The sequence below is a fragment of the Osmerus mordax genome, chromosome 17 (assembly GCF_038355195.1).
Source record: "Osmerus mordax isolate fOsmMor3 chromosome 17, fOsmMor3.pri, whole genome shotgun sequence".
Lineage (NCBI taxonomy): Eukaryota > Metazoa > Chordata > Actinopteri > Osmeriformes > Osmeridae > Osmerus > Osmerus mordax.
In genome coordinates, this window is record NC_090066.1 from 15,713,031 (window position 1) to 15,729,441 (window position 16,411).

Consider the following 16,411-nt stretch of genomic DNA (forward strand, 5'->3'; position numbering starts at 1 on the left):
AGGGAAACTATCTGACTACTAACCTGAACTTCATTGCCACAGCCTAAACTTTGTCAATCTGTTCATGAAAATAATTAATTTCAGCCTAAACCGTACAACGGAACGTTTAATCGAATTCAACCAACGCAATCGCTATCAAGACGAACACAGCAGTAGTCTAGTACTGTACTGTAGTAGTACAATTTACCGGGGCAGCTTCTCCACACAGGGCTATATCGCATTTTGAGTTGTTACTGACAATGATCGCTACCAGTGAGCTTTTTATGAATGAGCTATTTTCCACTAAATAAATGTCAAGCTTATTTACGTTTTTGGGGGCATATTTTCAGTTAGCAGATGGTACTGTTTGAATCGCGATTCTATCTTCTGCCGGTAAAGTCGTAGAATAATCTTAAAAGGGGGTTCTTTATTAATGAATGAATGCAATATGAGTAGTCTAAATGCCTGAAAATATCACGAGAAGGGACAACTTAAAAGGACGTTTAAGTCATAGAGATTAGGTCCATTTGTACACCGGTCTGCCAAATGTATTCGTTTTGATTCAGCCTGTCAGCTGCCTCTTGCAGGGGAAATGAGAAGACATCATATTTCATTCTACACTTCACTCATATTTTGAGTTGTAAATGAGCAGCAAAAAAAAGATGCTTTTAAATCTATGTAATCTTTATAAATAATAAGTAGGCCCGATGCATTTTTATATAAAATATACAGACCCCTTTGCAACCGACGCAAGCAAGCACACCCTACAATTTCCCCAGAAATTGTATCCTCTCTAGTATTATTTTTATTTATTTATTTATTTTTGCCCCCCTAAAACTCAGTCAATATTTGGCCTACATAGACAACCTAGGTGTCAAAAGTTTCGTCTTGGTAGCGATTGAGTTGCTTCTATTGGAATTTACGTTCCGTTGCATGGTTTAGGCTCAAGTTAAGTTTTTGTGGCGAAAAGTGAAGCTAACGGTGGCTAATTTGCTAGCCACAGTCACTGACGTTACTAACGTCACGAAAACACGCGTGACTACCTTTGGCAGAACATTCGTTTCGCATCTGTTAACTTGGGGGATAGCTAGGCTAACTATAGCTTTACTGCAAGGCAGCTGCAGAAACGCCACAAGCAAAGAGGCCAGGGTGATAACTATTTACTCATTTTACTTTGTGATATGACACACAATTGTGATGTGTAATGTACAATATAAGCTGATATTATTAAGGAAGTACATCTACTTTCGGAAACAGTAGTCTACTATTTCACTTCATCAGGACTACAACTCCTGTGGATTTATTTCCCACTTTTCTGCTTCCAGCGGCGGAATTAGTGGGAATTATAGTCAAAGCCACCCTCGGCTTTGTCCTAGCAGCGAAGCGCCGTAGGAGAGGCAAACGAGCCGGTGCTCTGGTGCGACTCCGTCGGCGTGGGGCACGCACAGCGTTACCGGGGATATTTCTCTCCAACGTGCGTTCACTGAGCAACAAACTGGATGAACTTCAGCTACTGGTGTGGAAACACAGAGACTTTCATTCATCTTCCGTTTTGTGCTTTACGGAGACATGGCTGAGTGAACTGATCCCAGACTCTGCGCTACAGCTAGCAGGTTTCAAACTGCTGAGAGCGGATCGTGACCCTGTGCTCTCTGGCAAAACGAAAGGTGGTGGTATTTGTTTTTACATTAACAGTGGCTGGTGTGAAGATGTGACAGTGATTCTGCAGCACTGTTCTCCTAATCTGGAATCATTTTTTATTAACTGTAGATCTTTTTACTCGCCACGAGAGTTTGCATCATTCATTCTGGTTGGCGTCTACATGCCTCCGCAGGCTAGCGTCAACAAGGCTCAACGTGTGCTCGCCAGCCAGATACTGAGTGTGGAGCATGAAAATCCGGATTCCTTGGTTATTGTGCTAGGCGGCTTTAACAAAGGCAATCTCACTCAAGAACTCCCAAAATATAGACAATTCATCAAATGCCCTACCAGAGAAGGAAACACCTTGGATCACTGCTACTCTACAATCAGCAAAGCATACCATGCGGTCCCCCGAGCAGCACTGGGTCACTCTGACCACGCCATGGTCCACCTGATTCCTGCATACAGGCAGAAGCTAAAGCGCTGTAAGCCTGCTGTGAGGACATCAAAACAGTGGACCAGTGAAGCTATGGAGGATCTGCGGGCGTGCTTGGACTGCACTGACTGGGACATGTTCACGACTGCTACCAATAGTCTGGATGAGCTCACAGAGGCTGTGACATCATACATCAGCTTCTGTGAGGACTGCTGTATACCAACACGCACCAGGGTAAGCTACAACAACGACAAACCCAGGTTTACAGCTAAACTCAGAAGGTTGAGGTCAGAGAAAGAGGCTGCGTTTAGGAGTGGGCACAAAGACAGTTTCAAGGAGTCGAAGAACAGGTTTAGCAAGGCGGTGAGGGAGGCTAAACGACTGTACTCAGAGAGGCTAAAACACCAATTCTCTGCAAACGACTCTGCTTCTGTCTGGAGAGGGCTCAGGCAAATTACCAACTACAAGCCCAGAGCCCCCCACTCCACTAACGACTCCCGCCTGGCCAACGACCTGAATGAGTTCTACTGCAGATTTGAAACACAATTGGACAGTCTTGAACTACCCCTTCCCACCAGGAGGCCTCCCACCTCCCCCCCTCTACAGTGACGACTCTCTCCATTCAGGAGGGTGAAGTTAACAGACTTTTCAAGAGGCAGAATCCCCGCAAAGCAGCTGGGCCGGACTCTGCCTCTCCAGCCACCCTCAAGCACTGCGCTGATCAGCTGTCTCCGGTGTTTACCTACATCTTTAACACCTCCCTTGAGACATGCCATGTGCCAGACTGTCTCAAGTCCTCCACCATCATCCCTGTGCCCAAAAAGCCAAGGCCAACAGGACATAATGACTACAGACCCGTCGCCCTGACCTCTGTGGTAATGAAGTCTTTCGAGCGCCTGGTGCTGGCACACCTTAAATCCATCACTGACCCTCTACTGGACCCCCTGCAGTTTGCCTACAGAGCCAACAGGTCTGTGGACGATGCAGTTAACATGGCCCTCCACTTCACCCTACAGCACCTGGACTCCCCAGCATCCTATGCCAGGATCCTGTTTGTGGACTTCAGCTCTGCCTTCAATACCATCATCCCCGCCCTGCTTCAGGACAAGCTCTCCCAGCTGAACGTGCCTGATTCCACCTGCAGGTGGATCACAGACTTCCTGTCTGACAGGAAGCAGTGCGTTAAGCTGGGAACACAAGTCTCTGACTCCCGGTCCATCAGCACCGGATCACCTCAGGGCTGCGTCCTTTCTCCTCTGCTCTTCTCCCTGTACACCAACAGTTGCACCTCCAGTCATCCGTCCGTCAAACTCCTGAAGTTTGCGGACGACACCACCCTTATTGGGCTCATCTCTGGTGGAGACGAGTCTGATTATAGGTGGGAAGCGGCCAACCTGGTGACCTGGTGCAGCCAGAACAACTTAGAGCTCAATGCTCACAGTGGAGATGGTTGTGGACTTCAGGAGGAACACAGCCCCACTCACCCCCATCACCCTGTGTGACTCCCCAGTCAACACTGGGGAGTCCTTCCGCTTCCTGGGCACTATCCTCTCCCAGGACCTCAAGTGGGAACTGAACATCAGCTCCCTCATCAAGAAAGCACAACAGAGGATGTACTTCCTTCGGCAGCTGAAGAAGTTCAACCTGCCAAAGACAAGGATGGTGCACTTCTACTCAGCCATCATTGAGTCCATCCTCACCTCCTCCATCACCGTCTGGTACGCTGCTGCCACTGCCAAGGACAAGAGCAGACTGCAGCGTATCATCCGTACTGCTGAGAAGGTGATTGGCTGCAATCTGCCTACCCTCGAGGACCTGCACACCTCGAGGACCCTGAGGCGAGCGAGGAAGATTGTGGCCGACTCCTCCCACCCTGGACACTCCCTGTTTCAGTCACTCCCCTCCGGCAGAAGGCTGCGGTCTATCAGGACCAATACCTCACGCCACAAAAACAGTTTCTTCCCTTCCGCTGTTGGCCTCTTCAACAAGGCCAAGGGACCACACTGACTCAAATGACTTCTTGCTTAAAACACTCTGCTTTTTGCACTGCATCACAACATGGTATCTTGTACATTTGTATTTTTTGTAATATTTGTATTTTTGTATTTTTATATTGTAATTTACGGCAACTTATATTTTATTGTATATTTAATTATATTCTAATCCCACTTAGTACTGCTAGTTTATGTACCCTTTGTATAGTTAGTCCACATATTTAAATTTTAGGTATATGTTTATTGTATGCACCTTCCTGCCAAAGCAAATTCCTTGTCTGTGCAAACTTTCATGGCGAATAAATCCCTTTCTGATTCTTCTGATTCTGATTCTGATTCACTGAAGTATTAGCATCATGACATTAGCCTGTGTTGCCCGGGCAACACATACTACAGTGGTCTATGATGTAGCGTTATCTGTTTTCAATCGTTAAAATAAACATTCCTCACATATACATTTTCGTTGTAGGATTTATTCTGACATTAGTAAACGATTTGTTGGTGAAATTACCATTACCTGTGGTTTCAAACCAGTGTAGCTCACTGCAACGCTGTAGCTTACGCGAGACACACTACAAAAACATCTACACTACACAGCTGTTTAGGAAGTCAAACGGCGACAGAACATGTTCGGCACTCCCCTTACTTAAATCAAAAGTCTATCTAACTACTAACCTGAACTTCATTGCCACAGCCTAAACGTTGTCAATCTGTTCATGAAAATAATTAATTTCAGCTTAAACCATACAACGGAACGTTAAATCCAATTCAACCAACGCAATCGCTACCAAGACGAACAGTAGTCTAGTACTTTACCGTAGTAGTACAATTTACCGGGGCAGCTTCTCCACACAGGGCTATATCGCATTTTGCGTTGTTACTGACAATGATCGCTACCAGTGAGCTTTTTATGAATGAGCGATTTTCCACTAAATAATTGTCAAGCTTATTTACGTTTTGGGGGGCATATTTTCAGTTAGCAGATGGTACTGTTTGAATCGCGATTCCATCTTCTACTGCCGGGTAACGTCGTAGAATAATCTCCAAACGGGGTTCTTTATTAATGAATGAATGCAATGAGTAGGCTAAATGCCTGAATATATCATGAGAGGGAAAAACATAAGATGACGTTTAAGTCGTAGAGATTAGGTCAATTTTTACACCGGTCTGCCAAATTTATTCGTTTTGATTCAACGTTGAGGCTGCCTCTTGCAGGGGAAATGAGCAGACATCTATTTCATTCTACACTTCACTCGTATTTTCAGTTGTAAATGAGCAGCAAAAAAAAAGTCTTTTAAATCTATGTAATCTTTATAAATAATAAGTATTCATTTTTATATAAAATATACAGAAATATCAGTTGTAAAAATGTCATTCAAAAACGGACCCCTGTGCAACCGACGCAAGCAAGCACACCCTACAATTTCCCCAGAAATTGTACCCACTCTAGTTGGGTGTGCTTTGCCTTCAGCAAGGGCACAACCTTTGTTCTCTCACATATATATTATTATTTTTATTTTATTTCTTTTTGCCCCCCTAAAACTCAGTCAATATTTGGCCTACATAGACAACGTAGGTGTCAAAAGTTTCGTCTTGGTAGCGATTGAGTTGCTTATATTGGAATTTACGTTCCGTTGCATGGTTTAGGCTTAAGTTAAGTTTTTGTGGCGAAAAGTGAAGCTAACGGTGGCTAATTTGCTAGCCACAGTCACTGACGTTACTAACGTCACTGCGTCACTAACGTCACGAAAACACGCGTGACTACCTTTGGCAGAACATTCGTTTCGCATCTGTTAACTTGGGGGATAGCTAGGCTAACTATAGCTTTACTGCAAGGCAGCTGCAGAAACGCCACAAGCAAAGAGGCCAGGGTGATAACTATTTACTCATTTTACTTTGTGATATGACACACAATTGTGATGTGTAATGTACAATATAAGCTGATATTATTAAGGAAGTACATCTACTTTCGGAAACAGTAGTCTACTATTTCACTGAAGTATTAGCATCATGACATTATAGCCTGTGTTGCCCGGGCAACACATACTACTGTGGTCTATGATGTATCTGTTTTCAATCGTTAAAATAAACATTCCTCACAAATACATTTTCGTTGTAGGATTTATTATAACATTAGTAAACGATTTGTTGGTGAAATTACCATTACCTGTGGTTTCAAACCAGTGTAGCTCACTGCAACGCTGTAGCTTACGCGAGACACACTACAACAACATCTACACAGCTGTTTAGGAAGTCAAACGGCACACAACAGAACATGTTCGGCACTCCCCTTACTTAAATCAAAAGTCTATCTAACTACTAACCTGAACTTCATTGCCACAGCCTAAACGTTGTCAATCTGTTCATGAAAATAATTAATTTCCGCCTAAACCGTACAACGGAACGTTAAATCCAATTCAACCAATGCAATCGCTACCAAGACGAACACAGCAGTAGTCTACTACTGTACCGTAGTAGTACAATTTACCGGGGCAGCTTCTCCACACAGGGCTATATCGCATTTTGCGTTGTTACTGGCAATGATCGCTACCAGTGAGCTTTTTATGAATGAGCGCTTTTCCACTAAATAAATGTCAAGCTTATTTACGTTTTGGGGGGAATATTTTCAGTTAGCAGATGGTACTGTTTAAATCGCGATTCCATCTTCTACTGCCGGGTAACGTCGTAGAATAATCTTCAAAGGGGGTTCTTTATTAATGAATGAATGCAATGAGTAGGCTACATGCCTGAAAATATCACGAGAAGGGAAAAACTTAAAATGACATTTAAGTCATAGAGATTAGGTAAATATTTACACCGGTCTGCCAAATTTATTCGTTTTGATTCAACGATGAGGCTGCCTCTTGCAGGGGAAATGAGAAGACATCTATTTCATTCTACACTTCACTCGTATTTTCAGTTGTAAATGAGCAAAAAAATAATAATGCTTTTAAATCTATTTAACCTTTATAAATAATAAGTATGCATTTTTATATAAAATATACAGAAATATCAGTTGTAAAAATGTCATTCAAAAACGGACCCCTGTGCAACCGACGCAAGCAAGCACACCCTACAATTTCCACAGAAATTGTACCCTCTCTAGTTGTGCTTGTAACTTGGTAAAAAGCCATTTATCCCGAACCTCCCAAGAAGGGGGTTCACCCCACACCGCTCCACACAAGAATGGGCGAATGCAGCCCCCATCCCACTGTCCCCACGCCAACACCATGGTAACACTATTAGGGGGCATGGTTTTACATGTCCCTTTAGCAATAACTGAACAACGCGTATTCTTCAGCGTTACACTTGCACAAGAAAGCGGGACACGTGGAACCATCTGTCCAGCAGGGGCTGACTTCAACCACGCCCGGATCTGCCAGCAGTTCTTCACAGGACGATGATTGGTCCCAAACCTGTGTCCTGAGATGAAGGTTGAAACCAAGCAGCCGCTGTCAAGGGCGGGTTTGGGTTCTCAGATCAAAAGCTCTTGTAGGTTCCACCGAGGGTGAACCCCCTTCTTGGGAGGTTCGGGATAAATCCCCTTTCATCAAGTTACAAACACAAATATTCATTTAGCAGACTTTTCTTTTTTTTTTCTCTGATCAAGTGGGCCTGTGCGGCACTGACAGACCTAACTCTACGCCACAAGAACCCACCATCATCTCCAGCCTTCAAAACCAACTCAGAATCATGTCACGCCACACCAACCTACCAGCCATTCAAAGCCTTCCAAATCAACGCAAGATCACAGCACAGCAGCAATTTGTCACGCCATGACAAAGGACCAACAAAACGACTCACCACCACACGACAACCAACCAGCACTTGTCACAATAGGGATAATACGCCTCCAACCCTCGTTGTCTGATCAAGTGGGCCTGTGCGGCACTGACAGACTTAACTCTGGTGTATTTTGTAATGAGATCTTGGTGACATACAGGGGGCCTTAATAAAGGGCTACTCCTTGTTAAGCCAAGGTGTCACGCCCCACAAAAACCCAGCAGCATCACCAGCCTCTAAAACAAACCTATATTCTACCCCCCCACCACCACTCTGTTATAGTTCATGTTTTACACCCCCCGCTAAATAATGCATTGATGTTTATTGTGTTACAATCATGTTGTGTTACGTTTCATGTTTTAACGTTGTTTTGTCACCCATTCTATTCAGTAGGTGCGGTGGCCAGCTGTGGAGCAGTGATCAGGCACCACCTCCAGATTTATAGCATATGTTCATTTAGTTACAGTTTGTGTAAATGTTATAAATGTGTATATATTCAGTATCCATCTTCTACACTAGGAGCAGTGAGCAGCTGCAGAGCATTGACTGGTGACCAACTCCAGATCCATTTCTAATTCCCACCTTTGGTCATTCTGGAAAAGTGTGTAAGAGTCTCATTTATCCAGATAAATTAAAGTGCACCAGTTCTCAATATTCTTGTGATTCCATTCACATTGAATATGAGATACAGATGCTACATGGGCATCAATAATAACCATTTACAACATTTTGGACAGTATTTATAATAAAATCATTTAAATGTACCTGTAGTTGTTAAAAAATAAACCTGAACTTGTCCAGAAGGGATTTCAAGTGTGCTTTTTTAAATACTTGTTTGTTTGTGTAAACCTGATACCTTTTGCGGGAGACACTTAACCCCAAATCTATATTATGCTTAAAATACTTTTGAAAATCGAATATCCATTTTAGATAGGCTTGTTGCTGGAAATCCTAACCTGGAATACTGGACATAAGTTTTGATGGAATTTTATTTTGAGACATTTTACACAAATGTCATGTAATAAGGTAAAAACTTTTTCTTTAAATAACATTCCCATATATCATTTTGCTTAATCAAGGCTATCTTTCTGTTGCTTTTTATATATGTTGCCTATCAACTGGAAGAAATGTTGGTTGTATGGTGTATTACAAGTTTACAAAACTACATGTCAACTAATGGTTGCTCTCAAGGAATTATAATCCTAGTAACCAGATAACAGGACGAGTTGACCAACAACCTACACACATTTTATTTGCTGTCTAAAACCAATGTAAAAACACACTGAATGGTTGATATCAGTAAACACCAGGAGACTATGGGCAGCTGGGGCAGCCGCAAGCACACCCTCACAATTTCCCCAGAAATTGTATCCTCTCTAGTTGTCTTTGTTCTCTCACATATATATTTGGGTGTGCTCAAGCCTTCGGCGAGAGCACAACCTTTGTTCTCTCACATATATATTATTATTTTTTTTATTTTTTTGCCCCCCTAAAACTCAGTAAATACTTGGCCTACATAAACAACGTAGGTGTCAAAGGTTTCGTCTTGGTAGCGATTGAGTTGCTTCTATTGGAATTTACGTTCCATTGCATGGTTTAAGCTTAAGTTAAGTTTTTGTGGCGAAAAGTGAAGCTAACGGTGGCTAATTTGCTAGCCACAGTCACTGACGTTACTAACGTCACTGCGTCACTAACGTCACGAAAACACGCGTGACTACCTTTGGCAGAACATTCGTTTCACATCTGTTAACTTGGGGGATAGCTAGGCTAACTATAGCTTTACTGCAAGGCAGCTGCAGAAACGCCACAAGAAAAGAGGCCAGGGTGATAACTATTTACTCATTTTACTTTGTGATATGACACACAATTGTGATGTGTAATGTACAATATAAGCTGATATTATTAAGGAAGTACATCTACTTTCGGAAACAGTAGTCTACTATTTCACTGAAGTATTAGCATCATGACATTAGCCTGTGTTTCCCGGGCAACACATACTACAGTGGTCTATGATGTATCTGTTTTCAATCGTTAAAATAAACATTCCTCACATATACATTTTCGTTGTAGGATTTATTCTGACATTAGTAAACGATTTGTTGGTGAAATTACCATTACCTGTGGTTTCAAACCAGTGTAGCTCACTGCAACGCTGTAGCCTACTGTACCCGAGACACTAGTGTGAGTAGCTAACAACAACTCCTCAGCTGTTTAAGTCAAACGGCAACAGAACATGTTCGGCACTCCCCTTACTCAAAAGTCTTTCAGTAGGGAAACTATCTGACTACTAACCTGAACTTCATTGCCACAGCCTAAACTTTGTCAATCTGTTCATGAAAATAATTAATTTCAGCCTAAACCGTACAACGGAACGTTTAATCGAATTCAACCAACACAATCGCTATCAAGACTAACACAGCAGTAGTCTAGTACTGTACTGTAGTAGTAGAATTTACCGGGGCAGCTTCTCCACACAGGGCTATATCGCATTTTGAGTTGTTACTGACAATGATCGCTACCAGTGAGCTTTTTATGAATGAGCTATTTTCCACTAAATAAATGTCAAGCTTATTTACGTTTCTGGGGGCATATTTTCAGTTAGCAGATGGTACTGTTTGAATCGCGATTCTATCTTCTGCCGGTAAAGTCGTAGAATAATCTTCAAAGGGGGTTCTTTATTAATGAATGAATGCAATATGAGTAGGCTAAATGCCTGAAAATATCACGAGAAGGGACAACTTAAAAGGACGTTTAAGTCATACAGATTAGGTCCATTTGTACACCGGTCTGCCAAATGTATTCGTTTTGATTCAGCCTGTCAGCTGCCTCTTGCATGGGAAATGAGAAGACATCATATTTCATTCTACACTTCACTCGTATTTTGAGTTGTAAATGAGCAGCAAAAAAAAGATGCTTTTAAATCTATGTAATCTTTATAAATAATAAGTAGGCCCGATGCATTTTTATATAAAATATACAGAACCCTGTGCAACCGACGCAAGCAAGCACACCCTACAATTTCCCCAGAAATTGTATCCTCTCTAGTATTATTTTTATTTATTTATTTATTTATTTTTGCCCCCCTAAAACTCAGTCAATATTTGGCCTACATAGACAACCTAGGTGTCAAAAGTTTCGTCTTGGTAGCGATTGAGTTGCTTCTATTGGAATTTACGTTCCGTTGCATGGTTTAGGCTCAAGTTAAGTTTTTGTGGCGAAAAGTGAAGCTAACGGTGGCTAATTTGCTAGCCACAGTCACTGACGTTACTAACGTCACGAAAACACGCGTGACTACCTTTGGCAGAACATTCGTTTCGCATCTGTTAACTTGGGGGATAGCTAGGCTAACTATAGCTTTACTGCAAGGCAGCTGCAGAAACGCCACAAGCAAAGAGGCCAGGGTGATAACTATTTACTCATTTTACTTTGTGATATGACACACAATTGTGATGTGTAATGTACAATATAAGCTGATATTATTAAGGAAGTACATCTACTTTCGGAAACAGTAGTCTACTATTTCACTTCATCAGGACTACAACTCCTGTGGATTTATTTCCCACTTTTCTGCTTCCAGCGGCGGAATTAGTGGGAATTATAGTCAAAGCCACCCTCGGCTTTGTCCTAGCAGCGAAGCGCCGTAGGAGAGGCAAACGAGCCGGTGCTCTGGTGCGACTCCGTCGGCGTGGGGCACGCACAGCGTTACCGGGGATATTTCTCTCCAAAGTGCGTTCACTGAGCAACAAACTGGATGAACTTCAGCTACTGGTGTGGAAACACAGAGACTTTCATTCATCTTCCGTTTTGTGCTTTACGGAGACATGGCTGAGTGAACTGATCCCAGACTCTGCGCTACAGCTAGCAGGTTTCAAACTGCTGAGAGCGGATCGTGACCCTGTGCTCTCTGGCAAAACGAAAGGTGGTGGTATTTGTTTTTACATTAACAGTGGCTGGTGTGAAGATGTGACAGTGATTCTGCAGCACTGTTCTCCTAATCTGGAATCATTTTTTATTAACTGTAGATCTTTTTACTCGCCACGAGAGTTTGCATCATTCATTCTGGTTGGCGTCTACATGCCTCCGCAGGCTAGCGTCAACAAGGCTCAACGTGTGCTCGCCAGCCAGATACTGAGTGTGGAGCATGAAAATCCGGATTCCTTGGTTATTGTGCTAGGCGGCTTTAACAAAGGCAATCTCACTCAAGAACTCCCAAAATATAGACAATTCATCAAATGCCCTACCAGAGAAGGAAACACCTTGGATCACTGCTACTCTACAATCAGCAAAGCATACCATGCGGTCCCCCGAGCAGCACTGGGTCACTCTGACCACGCCATGGTCCACCTGATTCCTGCATACAGGCAGAAGCTAAAGCGCTGTAAGCCTGCTGTGAGGACATCAAAACAGTGGACCAGTGAAGCTATGGAGGATCTGCGGGCGTGCTTGGACTGCACTGACTGGGACATGTTCACGACTGCTACCAATAGTCTGGATGAGCTCACAGAGGCTGTGACATCATACATCAGCTTCTGTGAGGACTGCTGTATACCAACACGCACCAGGGTAAGCTACAACAACGACAAACCCAGGTTTACAGCTAAACTCAGAAGGTTGAGGTCAGAGAAAGAGGCTGCGTTTAGGAGTGGGCACAAAGACAGTTTCAAGGAGTCGAAGAACAGGTTTAGCAAGGCGGTGAGGGAGGCTAAACGACTGTACTCAGAGAGGCTAAAACACCAATTCTCTGCAAACGACTCTGCTTCTGTCTGGAGAGGGCTCAGGCAAATTACCAACTACAAGCCCAGAGCCCCCCACTCCACTAACGACTCCCGCCTGGCCAACGACCTGAATGAGTTCTACTGCAGATTTGAAACACAATTGGACAGTCTTGAACTACCCCTTCCCACCAGGAGGCCTCCCACCTCCCCCCCTCTACAGTGACGACTCTCTCCATTCAGGAGGGTGAAGTTAACAGACTTTTCAAGAGGCAGAATCCCCGCAAAGCAGCTGGGCCGGACTCTGCCTCTCCAGCCACCCTCAAGCACTGCGCTGATCAGCTGTCTCCGGTGTTTACCTACATCTTTAACACCTCCCTTGAGACATGCCATGTGCCAGACTGTCTCAAGTCCTCCACCATCATCCCTGTGCCCAAAAAGCCAAGGCCAACAGGACATAATGACTACAGACCCGTCGCCCTGACCTCTGTGGTAATGAAGTCTTTCGAGCGCCTGGTGCTGGCACACCTTAAATCCATCACTGACCCTCTACTGGACCCCCTGCAGTTTGCCTACAGAGCCAACAGGTCTGTGGACGATGCAGTTAACATGGCCCTCCACTTCACCCTACAGCACCTGGACTCCCCAGCATCCTATGCCAGGATCCTGTTTGTGGACTTCAGCTCTGCCTTCAATACCATCATCCCCGCCCTGCTTCAGGACAAGCTCTCCCAGCTGAACGTGCCTGATTCCACCTGCAGGTGGATCACAGACTTCCTGTCTGACAGGAAGCAGTGCGTTAAGCTGGGAACACAAGTCTCTGACTCCCGGTCCATCAGCACCGGATCACCTCAGGGCTGCGTCCTTTCTCCTCTGCTCTTCTCCCTGTACACCAACAGTTGCACCTCCAGTCATCCGTCCGTCAAACTCCTGAAGTTTGCGGACGACACCACCCTTATTGGGCTCATCTCTGGTGGAGACGAGTCTGATTATAGGTGGGAAGCGGCCAACCTGGTGACCTGGTGCAGCCAGAACAACTTAGAGCTCAATGCTCACAGTGGAGATGGTTGTGGACTTCAGGAGGAACACAGCCCCACTCACCCCCATCACCCTGTGTGACTCCCCAGTCAACACTGGGGAGTCCTTCCGCTTCCTGGGCACTATCCTCTCCCAGGACCTCAAGTGGGAACTGAACATCAGCTCCCTCATCAAGAAAGCACAACAGAGGATGTACTTCCTTCGGCAGCTGAAGAAGTTCAACCTGCCAAAGACAAGGATGGTGCACTTCTACTCAGCCATCATTGAGTCCATCCTCACCTCCTCCATCACCGTCTGGTACGCTGCTGCCACTGCCAAGGACAAGAGCAGACTGCAGCGTATCATCCGTACTGCTGAGAAGGTGATTGGCTGCAATCTGCCTACCCTCGAGGACCTGCACACCTCGAGGACCCTGAGGCGAGCGAGGAAGATTGTGGCCGACTCCTCCCACCCTGGACACTCCCTGTTTCAGTCACTCCCCTCCGGCAGAAGGCTGCGGTCTATCAGGACCAATACCTCACGCCACAAAAACAGTTTCTTCCCTTCCGCTGTTGGCCTCTTCAACAAGGCCAAGGGACCACACTGACTCAAATGACTTCTTGCTTAAAACACTCTGCTTTTTGCACTGCATCACAACATGGTATCTTGTACATTTGTATTTTTTGTAATATTTGTATTTTTGTATTTTTATATTGTAATTTACGGCAACTTATATTTTATTGTATATTTAATTATATTCTAATCCCACTTAGTACTGCTAGTTTATGTACCCTTTGTATAGTTAGTCCACATATTTAAATTTTAGGTATATGTTTATTGTATGCACCTTCCTGCCAAAGCAAATTCCTTGTCTGTGCAAACTTTCATGGCGAATAAATCCCTTTCTGATTCTTCTGATTCTGATTCTGATTCACTGAAGTATTAGCATCATGACATTAGCCTGTGTTGCCCGGGCAACACATACTACAGTGGTCTATGATGTAGCGTTATCTGTTTTCAATCGTTAAAATAAACATTCCTCACATATACATTTTCGTTGTAGGATTTATTCTGACATTAGTAAACGATTTGTTGGTGAAATTACCATTACCTGTGGTTTCAAACCAGTGTAGCTCACTGCAACGCTGTAGCTTACGCGAGACACACTACAAAAACATCTACACTACACAGCTGTTTAGGAAGTCAAACGGCGACAGAACATGTTCGGCACTCCCCTTACTTAAATCAAAAGTCTATCTAACTACTAACCTGAACTTCATTGCCACAGCCTAAACGTTGTCAATCTGTTCATGAAAATAATTAATTTCAGCTTAAACCATACAACGGAACGTTAAATCCAATTCAACCAACGCAATCGCTACCAAGACGAACAGTAGTCTAGTACTTTACCGTAGTAGTACAATTTACCGGGGCAGCTTCTCCACACAGGGCTATATCGCATTTTGCGTTGTTACTGACAATGATCGCTACCAGTGAGCTTTTTATGAATGAGCGATTTTCCACTAAATAATTGTCAAGCTTATTTACGTTTTGGGGGGCATATTTTCAGTTAGCAGATGGTACTGTTTGAATCGCGATTCCATCTTCTACTGCCGGGTAACGTCGTAGAATAATCTCCAAACGGGGTTCTTTATTAATGAATGAATGCAATGAGTAGGCTAAATGCCTGAATATATCATGAGAGGGAAAAACATAAGATGACGTTTAAGTCGTAGAGATTAGGTCAATTTTTACACCGGTCTGCCAAATTTATTCGTTTTGATTCAACGTTGAGGCTGCCTCTTGCAGGGGAAATGAGCAGACATCTATTTCATTCTACACTTCACTCGTATTTTCAGTTGTAAATGAGCAGCAAAAAAAAAGTCTTTTAAATCTATGTAATCTTTATAAATAATAAGTATTCATTTTTATATAAAATATACAGAAATATCAGTTGTAAAAATGTCATTCAAAAACGGACCCCTGTGCAACCGACGCAAGCAAGCACACCCTACAATTTCCCCAGAAATTGTACCCACTCTAGTTGGGTGTGCTTTGCCTTCAGCAAGGGCACAACCTTTGTTCTCTCACATATATATTATTATTTTTATTTTATTTCTTTTTGCCCCCCTAAAACTCAGTCAATATTTGGCCTACATAGACAACGTAGGTGTCAAAAGTTTCGTCTTGGTAGCGATTGAGTTGCTTATATTGGAATTTACGTTCCGTTGCATGGTTTAGGCTTAAGTTAAGTTTTTGTGGCGAAAAGTGAAGCTAACGGTGGCTAATTTGCTAGCCACAGTCACTGACGTTACTAACGTCACTGCGTCACTAACGTCACGAAAACACGCGTGACTACCTTTGGCAGAACATTCGTTTCGCATCTGTTAACTTGGGGGATAGCTAGGCTAACTATAGCTTTACTGCAAGGCAGCTGCAGAAACGCCACAAGCAAAGAGGCCAGGGTGATAACTATTTACTCATTTTACTTTGTGATATGACACACAATTGTGATGTGTAATGTACAATATAAGCTGATATTATTAAGGAAGTACATCTACTTTCGGAAACAGTAGTCTACTATTTCACTGAAGTATTAGCATCATGACATTATAGCCTGTGTTGCCCGGGCAACACATACTACTGTGGTCTATGATGTATCTGTTTTCAATCGTTAAAATAAACATTCCTCACAAATACATTTTCGTTGTAGGATTTATTATAACATTAGTAAACGATTTGTTGGTGAAATTACCATTACCTGTGGTTTCAAACCAGTGTAGCTCACTGCAACGCTGTAGCTTACGCGAGACACACTACAACAACATCTACACAGCTGTTTAGGAAGT